Raw genomic sequence first — 13635 nt, 5'->3', positions numbered from 1 at the left:
CTATCTCAATTTTGAGCTACTGTAACTGGTAGGGTGACTGCAATTCTTAGGGCTATCCAAAGGTTAGGATAGAGTTCCTCCAGGTTTTTCTCACAGAGAAAGGAAAGCAGCTCAAAGGCAGGTATCTTATCTGATGGCAGATCAGGTTAATTCTGAATCTCGTATGCCAAATCCGTTCCACTGATGTCACAGTCATCTCAGGTTAAAGTGTTTTCAACTTCCATACAGTGAGCCTTTAAAAATTCACTGGACATCTGAGAGGCAGCACTGACATTCAGCAGCACTCCATATTTGGTTTTCTCCTGTTTGAGTGTTTCAAACCTCTCATCCATGAATGTCACAGCAGAGTCGACCACAATGTTGAAGTAATTGACTTCAAGGTTTTTCAGTGCATCAGTCACTGGTTCATCAGGAGCCTCATAGCTGAAATGCCTCTTGCCTCAGTCTCTTCTCTTTCAGAACAGCCTCCACATTAATTTCTTCACAAATGCATTTGGCTGTTGTCTGGGCCTCAGAGAATCCAGTTTCCCGGTATGTAGTGAGGGAGGCCTTTTCATTTGAGATTAAATTCACTGCGATATCCAACTGCATTGAGTCGGATTGAAGGAGCTTGTTCACCTTGTTTGTCATTGTCAGTATCTTACACCATACGACACAGCAAGTCAAGAAGTGTTAGGATCCAACTTCCTCTGCAAGTGCTTGTGCCTCCACTTTGGCCACAGGATCGTTGATCGTACTGTCTGGCTTCCAGTAATGCCTCCCGAACCTCAGAAGCCTGATTCCTGATTCATGAACACTTTGGAGTCTACCCTCTCCTCTTGTGTCACTCCATGACTTCACTGTTGTGTTCACGTTTCTTCAAAACACTCCATCTTTGTGTCCCAGCTGAAAAGAAAGTGAAGAGCTTCTGCACATGTCCAAAAACCCAACTTCCTCTTTTGAAGATTCGGCAGCATCTGCAATGACACGGTTTAAAGTATGTGCTCCACGTGGGAAGAACACAGCTCTGGGATTTTTATTGAGGAGTCTAGCTTGTACTCCTTGCCCTTCACTTGCCCTTCATGTTGGCCCCATTATCATAAGCTTGACCTCTGCAATCTTCCAATGGAATCTTCAGCTCGTTCAGCTTATCTAAGATGACAGTGGACAGATTCAAGCCTGTTGTAACCTCAACATTCACAAAGCTGAGGAAGTGCTCGTTGATCTCTTTCCCTTTAAAGCCACGCTTCTCAGAATAATGGACATTTGCTCCTGGTGACTAATGTCAGGTGTACAGTCCAAGATAATGGAGAAGTACTTAGAGTCTCTTACTTCAGTCACTATTGCTTCCAGAATCTTGTCATTCACAATCTGTATCAGCTCATTCTGAGTGCACTTCCCAAGGTAATGAGCATGTATGTGTCTTTCCGTCATTCATTTTGCTGAGATGTTTTTCCATAACGGGGTCATATTTTGCCAGTAATTCAACCTCTTTTAAGAAGTTTCCATTATCTGGTTGGAAGAGTTTAAACCCCTGAATGCTAGGTTTCTTTCAGCCAGAGACTGGGTGATACTTATTAAACGTGAAAGGACATCCCACAATCTCTTTCATTCAGCCTCCAAAACTGCCTTTTGTATCTGGTCAAGAGTCTGTCCCCTACTTAGGCACAGGTCAAGTTTTCTCCACTTAATCATATTGTTTGTGTGTTCAGGACTACCTTCGTAGTGTTTCAGAATGGCGTTGATATTTGACCAGTCATTCACACATTCCTTTATTATTTTGTAGTCTTTTGTAGAAAAGAGCTTACAGCAAAAACAATAAACTGTGTTGTTTTTGATTGAGTATGAAAGCCAGGTCCTGGTAATCTTTTCCCCATTTGACAGCTGTCTCTGTAATAAACCTGAATCGAAACCTCTTCTAGACTTGTCTTTAGGGTAAGAAAAATCCAGTCCTGGTTTGAATGGATCTCTGCGCACTAACTCAGTCCTCATGAAGTCTGTTAGACTGGGGGCCAATCTGCTGGGTCATTTGGTGGAGCAGCAACTGTTCTATTATGAGCTGCTTGTATCTGATGCTGGCTGTACACCTCTTGTTGAGCTAGTACGTGCTGAGGCTGCCTGTACTTCAACTGGGTCTGTGTTAGTACTTGCTGAAGCTGCCAGTCCTGGGTCTGTGTTAGTACTGGATGAGGCTGGATGTGGATCAACTGAGTCTGTGCTTGTACTGGCTGATGATCCAGCATCTCCTCTACTGACAAACTTAAGCATAGCACCTGTAAATTATAGATATCAATACTAGGATTAATTTTATTCAGCTGCATCAGGCCCATTCAAACTGGCTCCCCCAGATTTCCTTTTATACATTTCCAAATATAAAATATTATTTATACTATGGCTTGGCTGAACACTTGATGGCTATTATTTACTGAGAGATGTGCATCCATATTACCCAGTATGCCCAACTAATCAACGTTTTAAATTCAATATATAAATCAATAGTCAATGTCAATCCATTGCTTTCCATCTTGCATTAGTCCAGAGTAACTAAACCTTGACTGAGAGACTAGATAATCATTGTCTTGTTTTAAAATTATGTACGCCTATGAGGAGTGCCAGAAACACCCATATATTGTCTGGACTGGTCCCCACAGAGGTTGCTGCTGGAAAGCGCGAGTTTCATTTCGTGCAAGCGCATATGAACGTATGTTCACGCGAGACGCGGTTATCTTTTCCGAGCTGCAGTTTATCAAACGTAATAAATAGTTGAATTTCAATCTCACTTTTGTCAGACACAAGTCACAGAACACAGCCCTGGAAGTGGCTGGCAAGAAAGCAATAGCAAGCAAGACAGACCAAGAGATGCACTGCCGAGCTAGGTTAGCAAGACAGACAGACTAGAGAGAGATGCACTGCAAGCTAGCACATCAACTTAACGCTACTGTTTTTTGCTGACATCCAACTTGTAGAGGAGAGAACAAAAGTTTATCTGATTGCTGTTCCCGCAATTCACTCTCATGGTGTTTTTCTTTCTCTTTTTGTGACCAGAAGGACAGTTCCGCTTCAACCTCTCATCGAAGTTGAAAACATTGACACCCGCTTTAAACACGAGGGGGAGGCAGGGCCCTTGCGTAATTTGCGTGACCCTACGCAACTTGCATAGTGAGCGTATAGGGATGCCCGTCTCTGAGTCAACCCCACTCAGCCTCCTCACCCAACAGAATGTGTTCATATAGACTAGCTGGAGCTGAACAACCAGCTCCAGAGGACACGAAGGCAGCTGCGCACCGTTCTCAAACGCTTGCTCACCAGGGATTTTAAGTTCCTTCTGGCCTCTTCAACGATGTTGTACTGTACTTTATTGTATGACCTGAACTGCTCTGTGCTGGCTCAGATATTATATTTTCACATTTGCCTTTCCAGCCTGGTTCCAGCAAATCTAAAGCCTGTAAAAATGTGTAATAACATAAACCTCAAACAGGTATCACAGTCATAAACAGAACATACACATTTCAAAAAGAATAATGAGAATAGCACGTGGTTGAGTATGCAAGGTAACGCCATGATGTGTGTGGAGTGCAGATGATATTGAAGGAAGAGCCATTCATTAACAGGTACACAGTACAGGAGGTGTGAGGTTTAGACCTCGTCTTCAGTTGGTAAAACAATTCTCAGATTCCTCTTTTTCTTTGTGGAGCTGACCAGAAGAGAAAACTGATTCCCTAACAAACTCTCACACCCTCTGGGTCCAAGTGTACATGGGGTGTCTGCCACTCTGCATGGCGCCTGCCTGCCTCTCCCATGACCCCATCTGACCCTCATCCTCCACCCAGGGAACACACCCTGTACCCACTACTGAGCTGAGCCAGACCAAGCCAAACCGAGCTGTAGTGCACCAGCCTGGTCACGGATCTACCATAATTGCTGGAACCATGCTGGAAAGGACGATGTGAAAGAAGATAGAATCAATCCAGCACAGTATTGGTTTGTATTGGAATGAAAGTGTGAGATGCTTAAGTGTCTTTTCTCCTTTACCCCACAACAGAGACCAACAGCTACAGGAACCTTAGAAACACCCCAGGCTATCCCCAAAACCCAAATATCCCTTCACAGCAAAAGTCAGATGGCCTTCTTTAAATGTCACACACGGCCCACGATCACCAGAGAACAAAATGTCCCCCTTCTAACACTGAGAACATTGTCCATTTCTATTTGTGTGTTGGCTCTCCTCGACGCTACAAGTGCCAAATAGTTTCCCCTTACAAATTGACCAAAAACTACATAAATTCACAAAGGATCCTCTTGTCTCTGCCAGTGACCACCATACAACAGCAGCCAAATTACGAAACAACGTGTTTTTGCCAACATCGTCCCCTCGAGGGAAGACGAACAGGCGGATGGCACAACATGGGAGTCAAGGCCATAGGACAAGGACCAAGGCCTCTCCACCAGCAATGTGACTTCAACAGAGGGGATAGTGCTGACAGTTAATAACACAGAGAAAAAGTTACATCCTGATCTACATGTCTAATTAGGGCACTCGGGAGCGGCGCAAGGCCCTCGGAGACATGCCTTCGTCTGTCTTGGATGCCAGCGGTTCCGATTTGCATGGTTTGGTATAGAGGGCTTGCGGAGCAGTGGTCCAAGCTTAAACACATGCATGCAGCATCTTTTAACCCCCTTGCGGCTGGAAATGAAGCCATCATCTCTGTAAATAAGACAACTGTGTCTAGAGGGGCAGGTGAGACAGGAGCCAAGCTGGGGGAGACAGGTGCAGGTGTCATCTAGGCCCCCCTCCCCCCCCCCGCAACACCTCCTCCTCTCCATCGCATGTACCTGTTTGTGGGGGCATCCTGCCAAGCACCATCTTACTCACCCATACCATCTACTGACACTGTCATACTCACTCATACTACACTCAGACATTTTGTGTATTTTCATCTTTGAATAACTGTCAGACAGACACACACACGCTTGCACACGCGCATGCGCACACACACACACACACACACACACACCCATTCAAACTGGCTCCCCCAGATTTCCTTTTATACATTTCCAAATATAAAATATTATTTATACTATGGCTTGGCTGAACACTTGATGGCTATTATTTACTGAGAGATGTGCATCCATATTACCCAGTATGCCCAACTAATCAACGTTTTAAATTCAATATATAAATCAATAGTCAATGTCAATCCATTGCTTTCCATCTTGCATTAGTCCAGAGTAACTAAACCTTGACTGAGAGACTAGATAATCATTGTCTTGTTTTAAAATTATGTACGCCTATGAGGAGTGCCAGAAACACCCATATATTGTCTGGACTGGTCCCCACAGAGGTTGCTGCTGGAAAGCGCGAGTTTCATTTCGTGCAAGCGCATATGAACGTATGTTCACGCGAGACGCGGTTATCTTTTCCGAGCTGCAGTTTATCAAACGTAATAAATAGTTGAATTTCAATCTCACTTTTGTCAGACACAAGTCACAGAACACAGCCCTGGAAGTGGCTGGCAAGAAAGCAATAGCAAGCAAGACAGACCAAGAGATGCACTGCCGAGCTAGGTTAGCAAGACAGACAGACTAGAGAGAGATGCACTGCAAGCTAGCACATCAACTTAACGCTACTGTTTTTTGCTGACATCCAACTTGTAGAGGAGAGAACAAAAGTTTATCTGATTGCTGTTCCCGCAATTCACTCTCATGGTGTTTTTCTTTCTCTTTTTGTGACCAGAAGGACAGTTCCGCTTCAACCTCTCATCGAAGTTGAAAACATTGACACCCGCTTTAAACACGAGGGGGAGGCAGGGCCCTTGCGTAATTTGCGTGACCCTACGCAACTTGCATAGTGAGCGTATAGGGATGCCCGTCTCTGAGTCAACCCCACTCAGCCTCCTCACCCAACAGAATGTGTTCATATAGACTAGCTGGAGCTGAACAACCAGCTCCAGAGGACACGAAGGCAGCTGCGTACCGTTCTCAAACGCTTGCTCACCAGGGATTTTAAGTTCCTTCTGGCCTCTTCAACGATGTTGTACTGTACTTTATTGTATGACCTGAACTGCTCTGTGCTGGCTCAGATATTATATTTTCACATTTGCCTTTCCAGCCTGGTTCCAGCAAATCTAAAGCCTGTAAAAATGTGTAATAACATAAACCTCAAACAGGTATCACAGTCATAAACAGAACATACACATTTCAAAAAGAATAATGAGAATAGCACGTGGTTGAGTATGCAAGGTAACGCCATGATGTGTGTGGAGTGCAGATGATATTGAAGGAAGAGCCATTCATTAACAGGTACACAGTACAGGAGGTGTGAGGTTTAGACCTCGTCTTCAGTTGGTAAAACAATTCTCAGATTCCTCTTTTTCTTTGTGGAGCTGACCAGAAGAGAAAACTGATTCCCTAACAAACTCTCACACCCTCTGGGTCCAAGTGTACATGGGGTGTCTGCCACTCTGCATGGCGCCTGCCTGCCTCTCCCATGACCCCATCTGACCCTCATCCTCCACCCAGGGAACACACCCTGTACCCACTACTGAGCTGAGCCAGACCAAGCCAAACCGAGCTGTAGTGCACCAGCCTGGCCACGGATCTACCATAATTGCTGGAACCATGCTGGAAAGGACGATGTGAAAGAAGATAGAATCAATCCAGCACAGTATTGGAATGAAAGCGTGAGTTGCTTAAGTGTCTTTTCTCCTTTACCCCACAACAGAGACCAACAGCTACAGGAACCTTAGAAACACCCCAGGCTATCCCCAAAACCCAAATATCCCTTCACAGCAAAAGTCAGATGGCCTTCTTTAAATGTCACACACGGCCCACGATCACCAGAGAACAAAATGTCCCCCTTCTAACACTGAGAACATTGTCCATTTCTATTTGTGTGTTGGCTCTCCTCGACGCTACAAGTGCCAAATAGTTTCCCTTACAAATTGACCAAAAACTACATAAATTCACAAAGGATCCTCTTGTCTCTGCCAGTGACCACCATACAACAGCAGCCAAATTACGAAACAACGTGTTTTTGCCAACATCGTCCCCTCGAGGGAAGACGAACAGGCGGATGGCACAACATGGGAGTCAAGGCCATAGGACAAGGACCAAGGCCTCTCCACCAGCAATGTGACTTCAACAGAGGGGATAGTGCTGACAGTTAATAACACAGAGAAAAAGTTACATCCTGATCTACATGTCTAATTAGGGCACTCGGGGAGCGGCGCAAGGCCCTCGGAGACATGCCTTCGTCTGTCTTGGATGCCAGCGGTTCCGATTTGCATGGTTTGGTATAGAGGGCTTGCGGAGCAGTGGTCCAAGCTTAAACACATGCATGCAGCATCTTTTAACCCCCCCTTGCGGCTGGAAATGAAGCCATCATCTCTGTAAATAAGACAACTGTGTCTAGAGGGGCAGGTGAGACAGGAGCCAAGCTGGGGGAGACAGGTGCAGGTGTCATCTAGGCCCCCCCTCCCCCGCAACACCTCCTCCTCTCCATCGCATGTACCTGTTTGTGGGGGCATCCTGCCAAGCACCATCTTACTCACCCATACCATCTACTGACACTGTCATACTCACTCATACTACACTCAGACATTTTGTGTATTTTCATCTTTGAATAACTGTCAGACAGACACACACACGCTTGCACACGCGCATGCGCACACACACACACACACACACACACCCATTCAAACTGGCTCCCCCAGATTTCCTTTTATACATTTCCAAATATAAAATATTATTTATACTATGGCTTGGCTGAACACTTGATGGCTATTATTTACTGAGAGATGTGCATCCATATTACCCAGTATGCCCAACTAATCAACGTTTTAAATTCAATATATAAATCAATAGTCAATGTCAATCCATTGCTTTCCATCTTGCATTAGTCCAGAGTAACTAAACCTTGACTGAGAGACTAGATAATCATTGTCTTGTTTTAAAATTATGTACGCCTATGAGGAGTGCCAGAAACACCCATATATTGTCTGGACTGGTCCCCACAGAGGTTGCTGCTGGAAAGCGCGAGTTTCATTTCGTGCAAGCGCATATGAACGTATGTTCACGCGAGACGCGGTTATCTTTTCCGAGCTGCAGTTTATCAAACGTAATAAATAGTTGAATTTCAATCTCACTTTTGTCAGACACAAGTCACAGAACACAGCCCTGGAAGTGGCTGGCAAGAAAGCAATAGCAAGCAAGACAGACCAAGAGATGCACTGCCGAGCTAGGTTAGCAAGACAGACAGACTAGAGAGAGATGCACTGCAAGCTAGCACATCAACTTAACGCTACTGTTTTTTGCTGACATCCAACTTGTAGAGGAGAGAACAAAAGTTTATCTGATTGCTGTTCCCGCAATTCACTCTCATGGTGTTTTTCTTTCTCTTTTTGTGACCAGAAGGACAGTTCCGCTTCAACCTCTCATCGAAGTTGAAAACATTGACACCCGCTTTAAACACGAGGGGGAGGCAGGGCCCTTGCGTAATTTGCGTGACCCTACGCAACTTGCATAGTGAGCGTATAGGGATGCTCGTCTCTGAGTCAACCCCACTCAGCCTCCTCACCCAACAGAATGTGTTCACATAGACTAGCTGGAGCTGAACAACCAGCTCCAGAGGACACGAAGGCAGCTGCGTACCGTTCTCAAACGCTTGCTCACCAGGGATTTTAAGTTCCTTCTGGCCTCTTCAACGATGTTGTACTGTACTTTATTGTATGACCTGAACTGCTCTGTGCTGGCTCAGATATTATATTTTCACATTTGCCTTTCCAGCCTGGTTCCAGCAAATCTAAAGCCTGTAAAAATGTGTAATAACATAAACCTCAAACAGGTATCACAGTCATAAACAGAACATACACATTTAAAAAGAATAATGAGAATAGCACGTGGTTGAGTATGCAAAGTAGCGCCATGATGTGTGTGGAGTGCAGATGATATTGAAGGAAGAGCCATTCATTAACAGGTACACAGATGTTAACAGGAGGTGCTTGAGGTTTAGTAATCTAACTAACAATTCCAAAAAAAAAACTGTCTTATACACAGTGTAAGGGGATAAAGAATATGTACATAAGGATATATGAATGAGTGATGGTCAGTTGGATGAAAACAGTATATACTCAGCATAGTTTGGCCCATAAGGATGCAGTTTTCAGTTTGTGGAGAACTGACCAGTTTAAAGAGATATATTTACATAAAACTGATTTGGCCCATTAACAAAGCTGACCAGAAGAGAAAACTGATTCTAACACCCTCTGGGTCCAAGTGTACATGGGGTGTCTGCCACTCTGCATGGCGCCTGCCTGCCTCTCCCATGACCCCATCTGACCCTCATCCTCCACCCAGGGAACACACCCTGTACCCACTACTGAGCTGAGCCAGACCAAGCCAAACCGAGCTGTAGTGCACCAGCCTGGCCACGGATCTACCATAATTGCTGGAACCATGCTGGAAAGGACGATGTGAAAGAAGATAGAATCAATCCAGCACAGTATTGGAATGAAAGCGTGAGTTGCTTAAGTGTCTTTTCTCCTTTACCCCACAACAGAGACCAACAGCTACAGGAACCTTAGAAACACCCCAGGCTATCCCCAAAACCCAAATATCCCTTCACAGCAAAAGTCAGATGGCCTTCTTTAAATGTCACACACGGCCCACGATCACCAGAGAACAAAATGTCCCCCTTCTAACACTGAGAACATTGTCCATTTCTATTTGTGTGTTGGCTCTCCTCGACGCTACAAGTGCCAAATAGTTTCCCCTTACAAATTGACCAAAAACTACATAAATTCACAAAGGATCCTCTTGTCTCTGCCAGTGACCACCATACAACAGCAGCCAAATTACGAAACAACGTGTTTTTGCCAACATCGTCCCCTCGAGGGAAGACGAACAGGCGGATGGCACAACATGGGAGTCAAGGCCGTAGGTCAAGGACCAAGGCCTCTCCACCAGCAATGTGACTTCAACAGAGGGGATAGTGCTGACAGTTAATAACACAGAGAAAAAGTTACATCCTGATCTACATGTCTAAATAGGGCACTCGGGGAGCGGCGCAAGGCCCTCGGAGACATGCCTTCATCTGTCTTGGATGCCAGCGGTTCCGATTTGCATGGTTTGGTATAGAGGGCTTGTGGAGCAGTGGTCCAAGCTTAAACACATGCATGCAGCATCTTTTAACCCCCCCTTGCGGCTGGAAACTACACGCAGACATTTTGTGTATTTTCATCTTTGAATAACTGTCAGACAGACAGACACGCGCACGCACACACACACACACACACACACACACACACAGAGACTCTAGCCCCAAACACTTAACTTTCACCTGTAGCTCTTCAAACCTGTTTCACTGGTGAAGAATCACTCTCAATTACACTTGCTGTTATCCCTCTAAGCCAGGTAATTCTCAAACAAGGGGTACGCAATGCTGTCGGGGGTACGCTAAATAAAAATGTGATTCACATTTTCAAACAGTCCATTTATATTTTCTCACCTGAGTAGCCTCTTTTCACTGCCAAAAATTAAATGAAACCATCTAGTGTTCAGCAAAATAACAACACAATGCCAAATACAGGTAGCCTAGTCAAATAATTAACATCCAATCACATTAACCGTTACTCTCTCACGGGAATTTCATCTGCACTGATGGTGCGAAAGCCATGACAGGTACACATAGTGGAGTGGTAACGCGCGTGCAAGAAGTTCCCCCCCGACGCCATTTGGGTACACTGCAGCATCAACCGAGAGGCTCTTACTGCCAAGGGAATGCCTGACAGATTGAAAGACGTTTTGGACACAACAGGGAAAATGGTTAACTTTGTTAAAGCGAGGTCCCTGAACTCTTGTGTATTTTCTGCACTATGCAATGATATGGGCAGTGACCATGTAACGCTGGTTATCAAAGGGCAAAGTATTGACACATTTTCTTTAATTGAGAGACAAGCTTAAATCTTCTTTACTGGCCATAATTTTCCCTTGTCTGACCATTTGCATGATGACGAATTTCTCACACGACTGGCCTATCTGGGTGGTGTTTTTTCTCGCCTGAATGATCTGAATCTAGGATTACAGGGACTCTCCGCAACTATATTGAATTTGCGGGACAAAATTGAGGCTATGATTAAGAAGTTGGAGCTCTAATCCGTCTGCATTAAAAAGGACAACACACAGGTCTTTCCATCATTGTATGATTTTTTTGCGTGCAAATGAACTCAAGCTCCGGACAATGTCAAACGTGATATAGCGAAGCACCTGAGTGAGTTGGGTGCGCAATTAAGCAGGAACTTTCCCGGAACGGATGACACAAACAACTGGTTTCGTTTTCCCTTTCATGCCCTGCCTCCAGTCCACTTACCGATATCTGAACAAGAGAGCCTCATTGGAATTGCAACAAGCGGTTCAAGTGAACATTTTATTTAATCAAAAGTCACTGCCAGATTTCTGGATAGGGCTGCGCTCAGAGTATCCTGCCTTGGCAAATCACACTGTTAAGACACTGATGCCCATTGCAACCACATACCTTTGTGAGAGTGGATTCTCGGCCCTCACTAGCATGAAAACTAAATACAGTGTGTGAAAGATGATTTAAGACTGAGACTCTCTCCAATACAACCCAACATTGCAGAGTTATGTGCATCCTTTCAAGCACACCCTTCTCATTAACCTGTGGTGAGTTATTCACAATTTTTGATGAACAAATAAGGTTTTATATGTAAGATGGTTAAATAAAGAACAGAATGATTGATTATTATTATTATATTATTATTTGTGCCCATGTCCTATAAGAGCTCTTTGTCACAAAAACGCACACTCATTCTTATGTTTAATAAATGTATCGTAGAGTGTGTGTGTGGCAGGCTTACAATAATGGCAAAAAACGACATTTGAGAGTGTGCTGACCCTGGTGCTAGAGGGGGTATGCAGCTGGAGGTTGAATGTTTGAAGGGGTACGGGACTATAAAAAGTTTGGGAACCAATGCTCTAAGCCATTGCTGTCAAAATCACTCAAACCACCACACACATCTTCTGACTGTAACAGAAGTACTGCACAGCCCTCACACACAAACCCAGTCTAATATGTGCCTCCATCTGACACCAACATGATGCACCAGCACGTCAGCACGGTGGGCCCCGACACAAAACCATACCCCAGAATGCCTAGCAGCCAAAGCCAGCTGAGAGGCATTTCCCCTGATGCAAATAGCACTAGTAAGATGGAGATAGATATGAAACAGGTTGTCAGGATATAATGGTAACATCACCAAAGGGAATTCCCTTCCAATCACACAAACACACACAGTGAGATCCTCCATTGAGATGAGATACAGTGTACAGTACTGTGCTTTTAGTGCGCTCCTCTCCCTTTAAATCTGAGAACACACACACACAGACAGACTGACAGACGGACAGACAGACGGACAGACACACACACATAGGACAGACACACACACACACAGAGGCGGACACGTCTCCTTCTCCTCCGGTCTGAAATTATAACAAATGTGATGGATTTTCTACACAAATAAAGCCCAGCTAGCTGCCTACTGCAATAGGATGAGGCGTTAAAGACTTCAAACGACAGACAATTTGGGATTATGTGGTGTCCTTTGACTCCTGACATGTGAATTTGATAAGCCCTTGATTGTTTTGATTAGAGGCTTCCGGCTTGGGAGGTGTCATTGAAGTCAAGTAAAGGAGTTTGAAAAGGAAGTAGACATTTGAAATACATTTTAATGATCGATACCAGGGGTATACACATTTTATCCTATGAGGTCTGGATCCTGCTAATTTTCCATTCTACCTGATAATTAGTTGCACACAGCTGGTGTCCCAGGTCTAAATCAGTCCCTGATTTGAAGGGAACAATGAAAAAATGCCGTGGAACTGGCTTCGAGGTCCAGAGTTGAGTTTGTGGGATCTATACTATACTGGAAGTTCCGAATCACAAAGTGGCATGCACTCATCCATCATCCATGCAGTACTCTGTAAAACAAAAAGTTCAAACCTAATAAACACGCTCACTATGTGCAAGTTAAGATGCACTCTAAATGAAGCAGGCTGGCAAGACAACGTTTCCACCATTGCCTGCTTTACATCACGTTAAAGGGAATGTTCTGGTTATTCACTCACTAGAACTATTATGCTTTTCACACACACATACTGGTTGTAAACTCCTAATTCGTTTTCTGTAAGGGACACAGTCGGCTCCTGTGTCACAGCAGTGGCTATTGCATAAAAGCCATGCTATGTCCATGGCATGTTAACCTGCTGAGCATGCCATTTCTCTAGATCACAGCAGCCAGTACAGTACTTGTGTTATGGTATCTATACTTTGATCCAAGTTAAGACGTTCCCATGAGTGTGTGTTGTTGTATGTTTACACCCAAGTGGAGCTTTGTCTTACTGGTAATGTGAGAAACTGCAACAGAATCTCAAATAACGGATTACCTAGGGAACTGATGGAGAAAGATGTTAGTTAGTTCATGCAATAACCAGCAATTACAGGCTATTGCTGGAAATGCTTGGCTGAATCCAAACATCTGAACTTTGTCATTTGGCATATAGAGGACCTGATTTTGTGTTATTGATAACCCAGTCAACTATAACACATGTGGAAAGAAAAAAAACGGACTAAGGATATATCCC

The sequence above is a fragment of the Oncorhynchus tshawytscha genome, linkage group LG09 (genome assembly GCF_018296145.1).
Source record: "Oncorhynchus tshawytscha isolate Ot180627B linkage group LG09, Otsh_v2.0, whole genome shotgun sequence".
Classification (NCBI taxonomy): domain Eukaryota; kingdom Metazoa; phylum Chordata; class Actinopteri; order Salmoniformes; family Salmonidae; genus Oncorhynchus; species Oncorhynchus tshawytscha.
The sequence above is the reverse complement of the archived record's forward strand: the minus strand, read 5'-3'. Positions refer to the sequence as shown.